The following is a 13,782-nucleotide window of genomic DNA, read 5'->3' as shown; positions in this document are numbered from 1 at the left end:
AAAGACAGTCAGTCCATGTTCTCCCATCAAAAGAAACCCACAGGAAGAGTCTGTTGGGAGAAGCCACTGAAGCTGCAGCAGGAACGTCCTGGCCAGGGAATTTTGGCCTCAACCCCTATGTCATGAGCAGGATTTCAATCCAGGTCTTGCTCAGGAGGTCTCCCAACAGGGAAAGTCTGAAAAATACAGCTCTTAGGAACAGTATGTCAAAAGATTAATGTTCACTCCTGCTTCTCATCAAGCCCTGAACGCCCCAGGAGGAGAGTTCAGCACTTCTGTTCCTGCCATGGCTGTGCAGAGCTGCGTGAAATGACTTCCAGAAACAAACTCATGGGCAGATTTGGGCTCCTCAGGCAGGAGGTCCTGCAAGGACAGACAATGTGGCAGCAAAACCAGCCCCCAGGAGACTCATCTCTTTGACAAAGCCTTGGAAATCTCCAATTCCCTTCCAACATTTTGATCCTCAAACGACCCAGTGATTCCATGCAGTGATTTCCCTGGCTGGAAGGCAGGGATGGTGCCGTTCACCTGCCATTAGGAAACTTTCTGCTCTACCCAGGTAAGTCATTCAAACAGCACTTGCAATTTTGGAAGGTTCTCTTTTACTTGCCGTAGCCAAGGCAACCTAAAAAGGCTGGAGTGCTGGAACACTTCCAGCCCCTGGAATTGCTGGAGACACACTTCATGGCAAGCTGGGCACCCACTTTGGATAATCCTGACCTCCAGAGAGCTGCACCACAGCAAATCCCCTGCAGAGCCTTCGTGCCAGGTGGAAAGAGAAGGTCTCTGTGCCAGGAGCTCTATGGGATTTGCCCCTGAAGAAATCCAAGGCGGAACAGTCCAATTCCAACACAGACAATGAGCTGTTTCAGTGAAAACAGCAGAAATCCACACCAGAAACCTTCTATTTACAAACCTCCCCCGAATTCCTTTTACACACTCTTCTTTGAGGGATCTTTACAAGTTTTTGGGGCTTCCACAAGACTTTCTCATTCCAGCCAAAAACAGACCTTTTGTTTTCTCGTTACAAATGTCATTTCGAGGTAAAAGGGTTCATTCCATGACAAATCCCTCCCAAATATTCTCATTGAACAGGGAAAAAGATTCAGGAAATCTGTCATTTTTCTCTATTTTTCTCAGTTTTGACCACACCATCTTTTTTCCCAATGGGAACATGTTTCTTGTGAAAATGTGGCTCACTGTCTGAGCCATGTTCAGGAAAAGCAACAAGACAGAGCTTGTCACCCCTCTCCAGACACACAAAGGTTCTCCAGCTAAAATTGTGGGAAATAACGACACATGTAAAGAAAGAAGAAAAAAGTTTCAAATAAACTCTCCTTTTTTTTGTTTTTTTGCTCCTCCCAGCTCAACTGAAGCTCTTCAAAGTTTCTCCTCTCATTGAGTCATTTAGTCTTCAGATAAGTGATGCTTGAGCCTTTGATTAAAATTACTGGGGAGCGTCTCTGCATGATTAAAGAGAGATAACACAACAAAAGGACGAGGACTTTACACCATTATTATGGCAAAGAAGTGCAATTCCCGACCTGAGAGCTGCATCAACTTGTCTAATATAATAAATGCTTCCCCTTGTTGGAAAAGTGTCAGAATTAGACTTCAAGATGTCAACCCTGAGCTTTCAAAGGGAGCTTTCTGAGGAGCTGTGGGACTGCCAGACTGATGTGACAAAGGGCTGGGAGGTGGCACAGAGGGAGCTGGAAAACACCAGAGCAGAGTCTGCCACCTCCAAAAGGTGGGAGAGGGTGCAGAGAGACTCACAAATGCATGGTGAGAGAAGAAAGGGCATGGGGAGGTTGAGGGATAAATTGGGACATGGCACAGGTTGCCCAGAGAAGCTGCAGCTGCCCCATCCTTGGAAGTGTTCAAGGTCGGGTTGAACAAGGCTTGGGACAACTTAGTCTGTGGAAGGTGTCCCTGCCCATGGAGGGGTGGAATAAGATGGGCTTTAAGGTCCTTTTCAACCCAACCATTCTGTGATTCCATGAGTTGGGATCCAGGACGGGCTGGATCTCAAAGACCTGCAAAGGTCTGCCCAGTTCACGACCTCACAAAGAGCCCTTGGACACATAGCAGGGAAAACACCTTTGTCTAGGGAAAAAACATCATTCCCAACCTTACCCAAACCAGAATAGTTACTGTGGAGGGAAAAAAGCCATTTTTTGTCCAAAGCAAACGTCCATCTAAGGATTTAGTCAGGACACCTACACGATGTCACTGCCTGATGTAGACAAGCCACGAGCCTCTGCTTTCCCCCTGGAAGAAAGGATCATTCATTCCCTCCCCAGGCACAATGTGGAGCTCCATTCTTTAATTCAAGGAGTTCCTACAGTGCTGGGAGCTTGTAAAAGTGCAGACAGATAGTTCACAGACGCATCCTATTTGTGGCTTAAAATATACAAGTTTATCATGCAAATGATATGTCAACAGAATGGCTGTACTTGGCAATACTTCCCCGGGTAAATTAAGCAGTTAAACATACCATGTGTAATATTAAAGAGGTTATGTGTTACATATAATAAGCAGTTGGAGCCAAGTTGTCAGGGAGCCAAGTTCCCCTCAGAAATCTGAAATTCAACTCCGAGAAGCCAAGGTGCTTCTTCCCACTTGGTTGGGAAAAATGGGGGTTTCTGCCAAAATACCTCGAGGCAACGTGGTCCCAGCTGAGGCCCCACTGAGGATTTATCCATGGGATGAATGGTCCAGTCTCAGCTCCCCGGTTGGCATTTCCAGAGCCGGCGCTCGCTGAGGGCTCGCGCTGGGAATTTTTCACAGCTTGAGCTCCGTGCATCTGGGAACTATTTGCAAGGGCAAAAAATAATGCGAGGAGCCAATCTTCTCAAGGCTTTTTCGCTTTCTGGAGGGTGGAAAATACCAGGCAGGGGGAGAGAAAAAAACAAAAAAAAACAAAAAAGTCTTGGATTGTTTCAGCTCCGCAAATTGCTCCCCGAGGCAAGTAAATGTTGTAAAAAACATACACAAATATTCAGATTCAAGTTTAACCAAATACCAGGACATTTGGATTTATTCACGTGTCAGCAGCCCCCGAGCCTTCCGAGTTATTTCAGGCTCCTTCCCATCAGCAAATGTTTTCTGTTTCACAGAAACTCAAAGTCAAACCTGGGGGCTCCCGGGGCCCGAAAGAGCCAAATAAAAACGTTCCCTGCCTGCCCCGTGCAGCAGCTCATTACACTCTGCTCTCCACACGAAAATGGCTCTGGTGATTTATGGGGAATCAAAGCTGAAATCCCATTTGTTTACAGACCTGGTGCTTGGCTCCAGGGGGTTGTTTTAAGGGGATGCAGTGGAGTGAGGCGTGGAGCAGAGTGTCCCTCGGTCCCACCTCGCCTGGGCTGTCCCACCCACACCTCCAGCCTCTCCCAGCTCCTCTGACCACCCAATGTCTCCATGGGCACCTTATTTGGAGGGGAAAACTCTTGTCTCTCTCTCTCTCTCTCTCAGGCCCCACATTTCGAGACTGCAGTGAGCATTTAGGTTGATATTTTTTGCACATGCTAAAAAATCATCCCTCCCCCTGCACACCCATGTGCACATTCCTCATGGTTTGATTCCCCTCAGCACCCCATGGGTCTGAAGAGATGATAAAATTCCAGTAAAGTAGGTGTTTCTCAGGCTTTTTCTGCAGTCCATGACCCTGTTTAAACCCCTGTAAGAAACAGGATGATGCAACCCATAACCCTGAAAAAGGATGTTTTCGAGTTAATCACTTTCAAAACACCCAGTGAGGAGAAATCCAGCAACAAAACCAAATCATTTCCATTGCTGTTAAAAACACCACCCAGCTCCTGGGCTGGGCTGTGCTGGCAAAGCCCTCCAAGCACTGATGCTCCTGCAGCTTCTCCCTGCCAGGTTGGGAAGCTCTGGGAAACAACCCTTTCTCCTCCCTGCAGGTGTAATGGTGCCTCTGCCCTCTCTTTGCTGAATTAAGCAGATCCCACTCCTTGATTTTCCCTTGGAAAGGCGTCATTTCCTATTCATTATTGTTCTTCTGCTCTTCTTTGAGTCTCCTCCAATATCTCCTCACCCTTTTGGATGCTGTGCCAAGCACGGGGGGAACAAAACCTTCCTGTGCAAAACTGGTGGATCACAAGTTGCTCATCCATGACCTCCCAGGGCTTTTCCTGAGTCATCAGTCACCCAATCTTGCAGTTACTCCCTGCATTCCCTGCTCATCCTTCCCCACCTTTAGCCAGGTGGGAGTGATGTGTTTTAAGTGAGCTCCTCACCCAAGCTGTGTCCACAGTCAGTAAAGAGAAACAGGCATTTTCCAGAGGCAAATCATCCCACTCTAAGTGTTGTCTGAGGTACAAGGAACAACTCCTGCCCTGGAGGGGCCTCCACCCTTCCCAGGACCAGAAGAGGACCTGACATTTAGAAGGTCTCAGTTAAAGAGGATGAATGGTCTGACATTTGGCGGTATCAAAATATGATTTTACTCGACCCAAGGCTGCCAAGCCCACCCCAGGCTGGGGATCATTCACTGGGGCTCTGCAAGGGCCCCTTTTCTTCCCCAGTCTTTGTGTTACTTCCAACACTTCTCAGTGAAGATTTAACAGATTCTTCTCTTTTTTTTTCCCCTGGCTCGTTCCTGGGGACATTAAATGGGACGGGGTCAGGACCAGCCATTAAGGGTCTCCACAACAAAAAAAAAAAAGCTCTTTGATCAGAACGTCCTTTTAAGACTCCATTTGGACACCAATTCCAACCCCCCCTTATTTGATGTGCCCCGTGTTGATTTTGGATGGCTCCCCTCTGGCCATTGGGATTGTCCTGTGACACGAAGCCAAATGCTTTGGAGAAGTTTGACCAAGTTAAGGAGCAGTGTGGGGGTGACAGCTGCCTTCCCTGAGACTGATGGGCTTGGAGGGCACAAAGGATTATCACGACCAGGGGTCTGACCTCCTGAGCCACACCAGCTAGAAAATTCCATCCATCAGGCTCCTTGGAAAATCCCAGCTATAAATCTTCCAGGCCCAATCCTTTCCCTACAGAGCTCCCCTGGAAGCAGCACAATAGCTCAGGAAGCTCATTAGGATGCTGGTGGGGACAGGGAGGGAAGGGTCTGGCTCCAGGTCTCTCCTTCCCGTGTTGACCCAGCAGCAGATTCCCAAAAGGACTCGTATTTTCCACGCTGCTAATTTTAGGCCCTTTGCTTTCCAGCACCCCCAGACTCGGAGCCACAGCCTCACTGCAGCTTTAAACGCTTCCTAATGGCCTCAACCCCGAGATTTACACTGAGCCAACTCGCTTTGAAACCCTTCCATAAAAACGCCTCCTGCAAAACAGATTTGTTTCCTTATCGTCGGGCCTGGAAGTGCCTGAAGAGACAAACAACTTCAAACTCCTTCAAATTTATTGTGCCACTAAGTTTGCACTTCATTTAAGCCCCGTGTACCTGGTGCATGTCTGATGGGGGCCAGGCAGGGGAGGGGGGATGGAGAGCCCTGGTGTGATGGAGGGGCGATTATGGCGCAATAAATATTGGATGGAGGATCTATGATAACATCTATTACGGCTTTATGAAATATTGATGGTGGCTGAATACATATTGCCTCCTGAACAGCTCGTTCTGGAGGTGTTTAATGAAAGACATCTGTCGTTTTATCCTTGAATCTACATGCAGGAGAAGTATTGCCTCTCCCTCCTGGCTGGAATCTCGGGGAGGGCTCCCAGAGCTGGGAGGAAAGGGGTTGAAATCCTCAGGCTCAGCCATCCAGAGCGGTGGAGAGGCAGAGACTGGTTTATGTTTCCAGAGTCTATCATTTTGGGGATGAATTAACTCTGTGCTTCTCCAAAATCAATCCCTGCACAGAGAAGTGGCTTTAATGGGGCCAAGAAAAAGAGGGAGCAGAGGAAAGGGTGGGAAAGGATGGGGGTTCCCAGAGAAATCAGCTCATCCCTCAGACCTTCATCCATGATCGTGCCCTTCTCAGCATTTAACCCTGAGTGCAGCCCTGGGGCACAGCACAGGCCCCTGGGGGATCCAAACATCCACAGAACACACTCACCCCAAATCATGGAATGGTTTGGGTAGGAAAGGACCTTAAAGACCACTCAGTCCCACCCCCTGCCATGGGCAGGGACACCTTCCACCAGCCCAGGTTGCTCCAAGCCCTGTCCAACCTGGCCTTGGACACTTCCAGGGATCCAGGGGCAGCCACAGCTTCTCTGGGCAACCTGGGCCAGGGCCTCACCATCCTCCCAGGGAACAATTCCTTCCCAATATCCCATCTATCCCTGCCCTCTGGCACTGGGAAGCCATTCCCTGTGTCCTGTCCCTCCATCCCTCGTCCCAGCTCCCTCTCCAGCTCTCCTGGAGCCCCTTTAGGCCCTGCAAGGGGCTCTCAGCTCTCCCTGGATCCTTGTCTTCTCCAGGTGACCCCCCCCAGCTCTCCCAGCCTGGCTCCAGAGGGGCTTGGCCCTCTGTCCAACTCTTCCCATGGTTTTTTCTCACCGTGTAATGTTTCTCCAGATACACACACAAGCACCCCATATACTTGACTGGTTTTATACTTACAGCACAGAATCCACTTTCCTTTTGACCCATCTACCTCCAAAAAGCCCAACCTCCCCTTCCCAGCTCCTCCCAGCCAAAGGAAACCAACTCCAAGGCCAACCCATTGACCAAAGTAATACACCCAAAGGTTCTTGGACCCCAGGCACCACGTGGCTTGATTTCCAGACTGGTAATTCCAGATGTTCCCACCTGGGTGCTGCTGAGCAGGACAGAGCCAATGGGAGCACCAAAAAGAACCTTTCCTCGTCCCTGGGCAGAACCTGCAAAGCTGATTTCACTCCATTTAACCCATGGACTGTCAAACTGGTCCATGGACCTGTCTGTCAGCATCCTCCTGTCCTGCCCCTGCTCGACACACTCACCTGGAAGAAATCCTTTCGCCTTTGGTTTAACTTTGGATGAACTTTGCCAAACTGAGCCTCCTCAACTGTCTCCCCAAGGAAAAGGACCTTAATGAAACCTGATTTCCCAATATTTATTCCTCACACTCACAGGATCCCTCCACTGGACCATGGGTGTGCAGGGTAACATCAAAAGAGAAACCAGGAATTATTGTGATATCCCAGACACCTTTTCTGCAGCATCTCATAAGATCCACAGCTGGTTACAAGCAACACTTCCATGGGAACATATCCCCACCCCACTGATTTACCCAGCCAGAGTTGCTGGGGAGTCACACAACACCTCTCCCACAGTTTGTTACCGTGTAGGACAGTCAGCTGGATTTACAAAAACAACACGTGGCCCTGCCCTGCTCCCTGGATTAATGATGGGAGTGATTGTGTTTCTCTTTACTTGGCAGGAGGAATCTAGTGCTGGAGCCACCTCTGCGCTTCAGGCAGGGAAGCATCTCCTCCACGGCCTGGGCACGAGAAAAAAAAAGAAGCAAAACACCATAAAAACATTGTCAGAGCTGGTTTTTGGCCCTGTCTCTGTGCCCTTGTTCAGTTTTCCTCTCCACGGGCAGGGAGGCAGGAGCAACATCCCACCCTGTCCTCGTACAACCAACCTGAGAAGGGCTTAGAGAGGCAAGAGAGTAGAGATTTAATGAAGGTGATAGATGATAATCTGATTCTTCTGGGGCTTTTTTCTAGTCTCATTTCTCAGTCTAAAATGTGTGTCTTTATTGAAAACTCAGCTTAGCATTGTAAACTTGGCTCCTTAAGAGATTGGCTCCATTTGAGCACTCTTATTGTATGAAAATGAGAGGAAGTTCTTGCTTCTTCCAGTAAATTACACCATTTTCTACTCGAGGCTTCAAACCAATTCAGTGAAAGCCCTTGTACAGACATTTCTTACAGTGGTAACTTAAGTGGGGTATTAAATGGCGTTTTTAGCTAAATCAGTGCAAGTTTAAATAGCGGTGCAAGAAAAATAGTTAGATGCTCCTCCAGACCGTGTATCCACTCCCTAATTTACTTCCCCTGCCCAGTTTGGGGTGCTCCAGGATCTCAACTCACCCATCTCCAAGCAAGATCAGATGCTTGTGGTCAACTGCAGGTTGAGCACTGCTGTGGATCAGGGTCGGGGTTTTTCCAAGACACCTGAGGTTCAACTCGGAGAAGGTTCAACCTCTCCCCAGCCCCCGCTGAAGGTTTTGCTCTTTGAACATTCACACCACGGAGCAAGCAGCCAAAAAACCGGCCATTTGTCCTTTCCCATCCCATCCTCCTTCACCCACCAGAGCGTATTTCTTCTGCCTCCCTTCGCCAACCCCTTTTTCCAGTGGCATTCCCCTCCCTGCCGCCGAATGGATGCTCGGGAGCGCGGAGGCAGTAAAACATCGCTCTAATGTCCCTCGCTGCTGCAGCCTCCTCCCATTATTGGGGGAGCAGCATCGGGTTATGGGCTGTTAATGGCCTCTCCACTTGTTTATGGCTTCTCTGGCACCATTCCTGGGTTCGGCACCGCTGTTTTACATCCCCTCACCGCTGCGGGGACCAGCTCCCCTCCAGCGGGACTCACGTGTCGCGTGTGCGATGCGACAGTCGGGAGCTGGCGGGGGGCACGACCAGCAGCAGCGCATCAAAACCACATTAAACACGTTACAACAAAGCCGGCGAACCTCGTCCTGTCTGGGGTGGGGGCTCGTGGAGTGGGGGAAGGAATTTTTATTTTGTTGTGTGAAGTGAATGAATAATTCATAGGCGAGTCACTGACGTGATAAATTCCTCCATTTCTCCCTCTTTTGTGAATCGACAGCAAACAACTTCCCCATTCCTCCCCTTCTGCATTTTCATTATTCGGAATTATTCACTAAACAATTGCTTGGAATAATTCTGGGGAGCAGATTCTCTGCCGTGCTGACGTCAGTGGAATTAGTGCCAGCGGGAGGGTCGGTTCGGAGGAGATGGTCCATCCACAAGCCTTTCATCGCTAGGATTTGGGCTCTGGATTTTGAGCCGTGACGATTAAAGGCAGCCCAGACAGGCTGGACAGTCCCATTTTCCCTTTGCAGAGTTCTGCAAATCAGGTTTTCCACCGTGACCCCTCGTGTTTACAAATTAACAGGGGCTGAAATCGCTGCCATGGGATGAGACGTCACGTTGGCACCTCCAGCAGCACTTTTGCCACCGCGTTTCATCTCCGGCCCTGCAGGACTAAGTGGGATTTCTGCATTTCCATTTCAACCGCTGCAAATGAGCCCTGCCCTTCCCAGGAATGCTCCTCTCTCTGAACCCACTGCCAGGCTCACCAGTGCAGCTCTGCCTTTGATATTCATGGGATGTGAAAAGAAAACAACCCAAGGTTTGCTTTTTAATTTCATGGGAAATTTCGCAAGTGGTTTTTTTTTGCTCCGTTCTGCACTTCATTTATTCATTTACAGACTGACCCAAACCCCACATGAACAACTGAATGTCTTCAGAATACCACAGCTCTGACTCAGAAAGTCCTTGATATTTATCTGCCTGCGGTTTCCAATAAGTTAAACCCAGCTGACCTAAAACACCAAATTCTGAGGGAGCTCTCTGGCTGATGACTCCTGGTATCTGACAGCAATTGTCTGGGGTGTATTTTCTGTATTTATTTATTATAAATGAGACACCTGACACCATGAGATCATAAGCAATTTCCAGCTCTCTCCAAATCACCGGGAGGGTTCCAGTCTCGAGCCTCGCAACATCATCAATTCTGCAGCAAAACTTTCCGGGGCTGATTGTCAGTAATTTGCAACATGTAAGCTGGAGGGAGGGAATTGCTTGCACTTCTCCTCTTCATCTTCTCGTGGAAATCAGCCCGTGCTGAGCGAGCCAACCAGACTGTTGTGACCATAAAAAACCTACAAATCTGGGGGTCTGACTCCCTCCTTTAAAGTGTTTTATGTCAGTGGCAAAATGTAAAAGCCATCTCCCTGTTTTCAGTTCCCCTGGAGATCAGCCCATGCTGAGCAGGCCAACCAGACTGTTGTGACCATAAAAAAAACCTACAAATCTGGGAGTCTGACTCTCTCCTTTAAGTGTTTTAGGCAAAATGCAAACGTCATATCCCTGTTTTCAGCCCTATCTATATCCCTGTTTTCAGCCCTATCTTGGTGAGGATATTGATTTCTTAGGTCATTTCTCTGCTTTCCCTGCGTCACCTCCCTGCATTTTGGATTTAGGTCAATTCCTGTCACCACCTTGTTTAAAAGAATTTCCCAACGAGCAACAACATTTCATAAACCCGATTTCTGCAAAAATCAAAAAACTCCTGTTAAAACTTCTACCACCCCCCCAGAGAGGGGAGGATTTCACACTGAGGAAACACAACTGCAGAGCAGCAAGCTCTGCTTCCGTGGTGCCTCAGATCATTGTGAGTGAGCAGGAAAGAGCTTCCTGTGCAGCTGAAATCCTCAGACATTTCCTCTTTTCCTCTTCAAATCCCTCCTTTGGAGCGTCGCTTCCACCCACTCCAGCCTTGCAGCAGGGCTGGGTGAACCTTACCAGCAATTAGGAGCCTCCTTCAAGGCAGGAGCTCCTCGGAGGCTTCCACACTTCCACACCAGCAGGATTCATCCCCCAAGGAATGCTGAGCCCCAGCTGTGATGCTGTGGGGGTGGGCAGATCCCGCAGCCGACACAAAAACCTGCTCATCCTGTATTTTACCCAAGGATCAGGGCACATCCATGGGTTTAGAGCTTCAATCTCACTCTCTTGAGCAGAGCCCTGTGCTCCAGAATGACTCATTTCTGTGCCAAGGCAGCTTTTCCTGCCCTTCACCCTCCCATCCTGGTGTCCTGGAAAATCCCAGCTCGAGTTTAAGTCCCTAATGACCATCAGCAGTCTGGTCTAGTGGAAGGTGTCCCTTCTCATTGCAGGGGGGTTGAACTAAATGACCTTTAAAGGTCCCTCCCAACTCAAACCATCCCACCCACCAGCTCCCACTGTGTGGCAAGGAATGGTGGGGACAGAAAGAATTTATTGGTGGGACCCAGGCTGGGAATTGGGGCAGCCAAAAACCCATAAGGGCCCTTTCAGGCACATCAGAGGGTTCTCCTGCTGCCCAAGGGAACCATAAGTTGATGCATTGCTGGATTTCAGCTCTGGTTTAATCCTCTCCTTTTGCTGGTGTTAATTAAAAGTGACTGGTGCTGCAGGAGAGCAGAGAGTGCAGCAGAACAGAGCCAGTGACCCACCAAGCTTGTGAAACTAATAAATAGAGATCCTAATTATTAATGACCCAAGACCTGGTCCCTATCCTCCTTTTACTGGGTGCAGTTCTTACTACTCCAAAAGGCCAGGCTGAGGCATAATTTATATTTTATTTGCCCACAAATACCAGTGCTGGGCACTCCTGGGGCACAGGGCTCAGTCTGGGCATCCCCCCAGGCCCTGGGCTGAGGCAGCAATCCTGGCACAGGCAGTGCCCAGGTAACACAATTCGTCATCACAGCATCCTTTGAGTGAAGCTCTATAGGATACTGTGGCCTTCAAAGGGGCTAAAACAGCAAAGGAGATCAGACAAAACCTGGACAAAAACCTTCCCACACCATCCTCTGGCTGAGAGACCATGAGTCAAACTTTGCTCTTCCCCCACCTCCTCACAACCCCCTCGCTCCTCTCAGCTCTAATTCAAAGGAAGTGCTGGAAGCAGGGAGATGAATCCTGTTGTGCAACAAGGCTGAGATGAATCATCCCTCGAGGGCATGGTGCTCCTGGGACCAGGAGGGTCCTTCTGGGACAGAGAAAGCCTCAGCAGTGAGGGGCAGCCAGCACTGCTCCAGCTGCAGCAGCTCCTGGCTCTCCAGCCCTCATTCCCACATCCTGCTCCAGTTGGCACTGGCTGATGTTGTGGTGCTCTGGAGCACCCTCATCTCTCCAGGAGAGCTTTCACTGCAGCTCTTGAGCACCAGGAAATGGGAGATACTCCACTTGATGCTGTTCTGCAAATCCATCAGGGCGGGAGGATGGGAAGGGGAACAGCTCGACCCTGCCTGTCACTCCATGGAGGCTTTGCCCTGTGTTAGGGATTGAATAATTCCCAACAAAGCTTGGGAAAAATTGGTGCCCCTGTCTGATGCACAACAGGGAAACCCCCAAGAAGTTTATCCCCTGCCTATAAATGACCTGCTGTGGGGGCAACAACCACCCAGCAGGCAGCAGGGGGGGCACAGAGAGCTTGACCCATCCTGCCCAGGGGTGCCTGAGCTTTGGGCTGTGCCACGAGGGTTGTAAATCCACAGACTTTTGTTGCCAGGAGCTCTCCCCAGCCTGGGCAAAGTGGCAGTGCCACCGTGCTGTGGTGGCATGGGACAGCATCTCTGAAGGCTTCTACACGAGGAGCTGAGATGTGGGACATCCATTCCTGGCTGGAATTCACGTGGAATACACTTGTGCTGGCACTTACACCCTGCCACCACACACCTGTCCTGCAGTTTGGGGCCACCAAACCCAAGAGACAGGGCCACACTGGCACCTTTGTGGGGCTGCTCAACAGCTTTGGCAACACGAGTCACACCTGGGAAATGAATCCTGATTTACACCAGTATAACAGGGAAAATTAAGCTTGCAGTGCTTTAAATCCAGAGGAATTTCCTACCCCGTTTCCCTTGGCTGAGGGAAGGAGCCACTGCCAATGCCCGGAGCTGGCAGTACCATCCCTGCTGTGCTCAGGAGGAGGGAAGGCAGCAGCTCTGGGAAGTTTTGGCACCTGGAGATGGACCCGAGCTTGCTGTGCTCTCAGTGCCAAGACAGGCTCCCAGCCCCGTGCTGGGGGGTTCCAGGTGGGCACCACCAGCTCCTGCACCTCCAGCAGAGCTTTTCCTCCACTCTTTCCCGGGTGGGAGAAGGGCACCAAGGGGCAGGGGGGGTGTGTGTGTCTGCCCTCCTGGCACGGCCCCCACCTCCAGACACCCACACGGGGCTGCGGGTGCCCCCTCCCTCCTCTCCCCTCCCTTCCTGACAGCACAAAGCCCCCAACCTGCCCCGCTGGAGCTCTGTGAGTCACAGCCCTGATGTCACCTCCCCGCGTCACCGCGGCTCCGAGAGGGGTTTAACGAGCCTTTGTTTTCCTCAGCCCAGAGAAACCTCACAGCAGCTGAGGCTGCAGCACCCCGAGGAGTCAGCAAGTCACTGCCACTGTCTCTGTCCCCACAGCAGGACAGAGAGGGCTGCAGAAGGGGCCAGCGGGCTGGCTGGCAGCAAAGGCAGAGCCTCACAGAGCTGGGGGACGGCAGGGACAACATCCAAGTGACACAAGAACACCTCTGTCCTCACTAGAACCTGCCACGGGCCACCCCCCTCACAGGACAAGGCAGGTGACACCCTGCTGTGCCCCCATCCCACAGGCTGCAATGAGGCAGAGGTGCCAAAGTGGCAGTGCCACCACAGCTGGGGCGTGGGGCAGCATCTCTAAAGGCTCCACACGAGGAGCTGAGATGTGGGACATCCATTCCCTGAGATGTGGGACATCCATTCCCAGCTGGAATTCCTGTGGGACATCCATTCCCGGCTGGAATTCGCGTGGAATACACACGTGCTGGCACATACCCCCTGCCACCACGCACCTGTCCTGCAGTTTGGGGCCACCAAACCCAAAAGGCAGAGCCAGGCTGGCACCTTTGTGGGGCTGCCCAGAACACAAGTCCCACCTGGGGGGTGAATCCTGGTTTACACCAATACACACAAAGAAAAATCGAGCTTGTAGTGCTTTAAACCAGAGGAATATATGGAATATATCCTTGCAAAGCAGAAGGGAACGAAATTCACGATAAAAATCAGGGGGGATGAAGAGCATTTTCCTCTCTTTTC

The sequence above is a fragment of the Neopelma chrysocephalum genome, unplaced genomic scaffold (genome assembly GCF_003984885.1).
Source record: "Neopelma chrysocephalum unplaced genomic scaffold, ASM398488v2 Primary Assembly neopelma1_95, whole genome shotgun sequence".
Taxonomy (NCBI): Eukaryota; Metazoa; Chordata; class Aves; order Passeriformes; family Pipridae; genus Neopelma; species Neopelma chrysocephalum.
The sequence above is the reverse complement of the archived record's forward strand: the minus strand, read 5'-3'. Positions refer to the sequence as shown.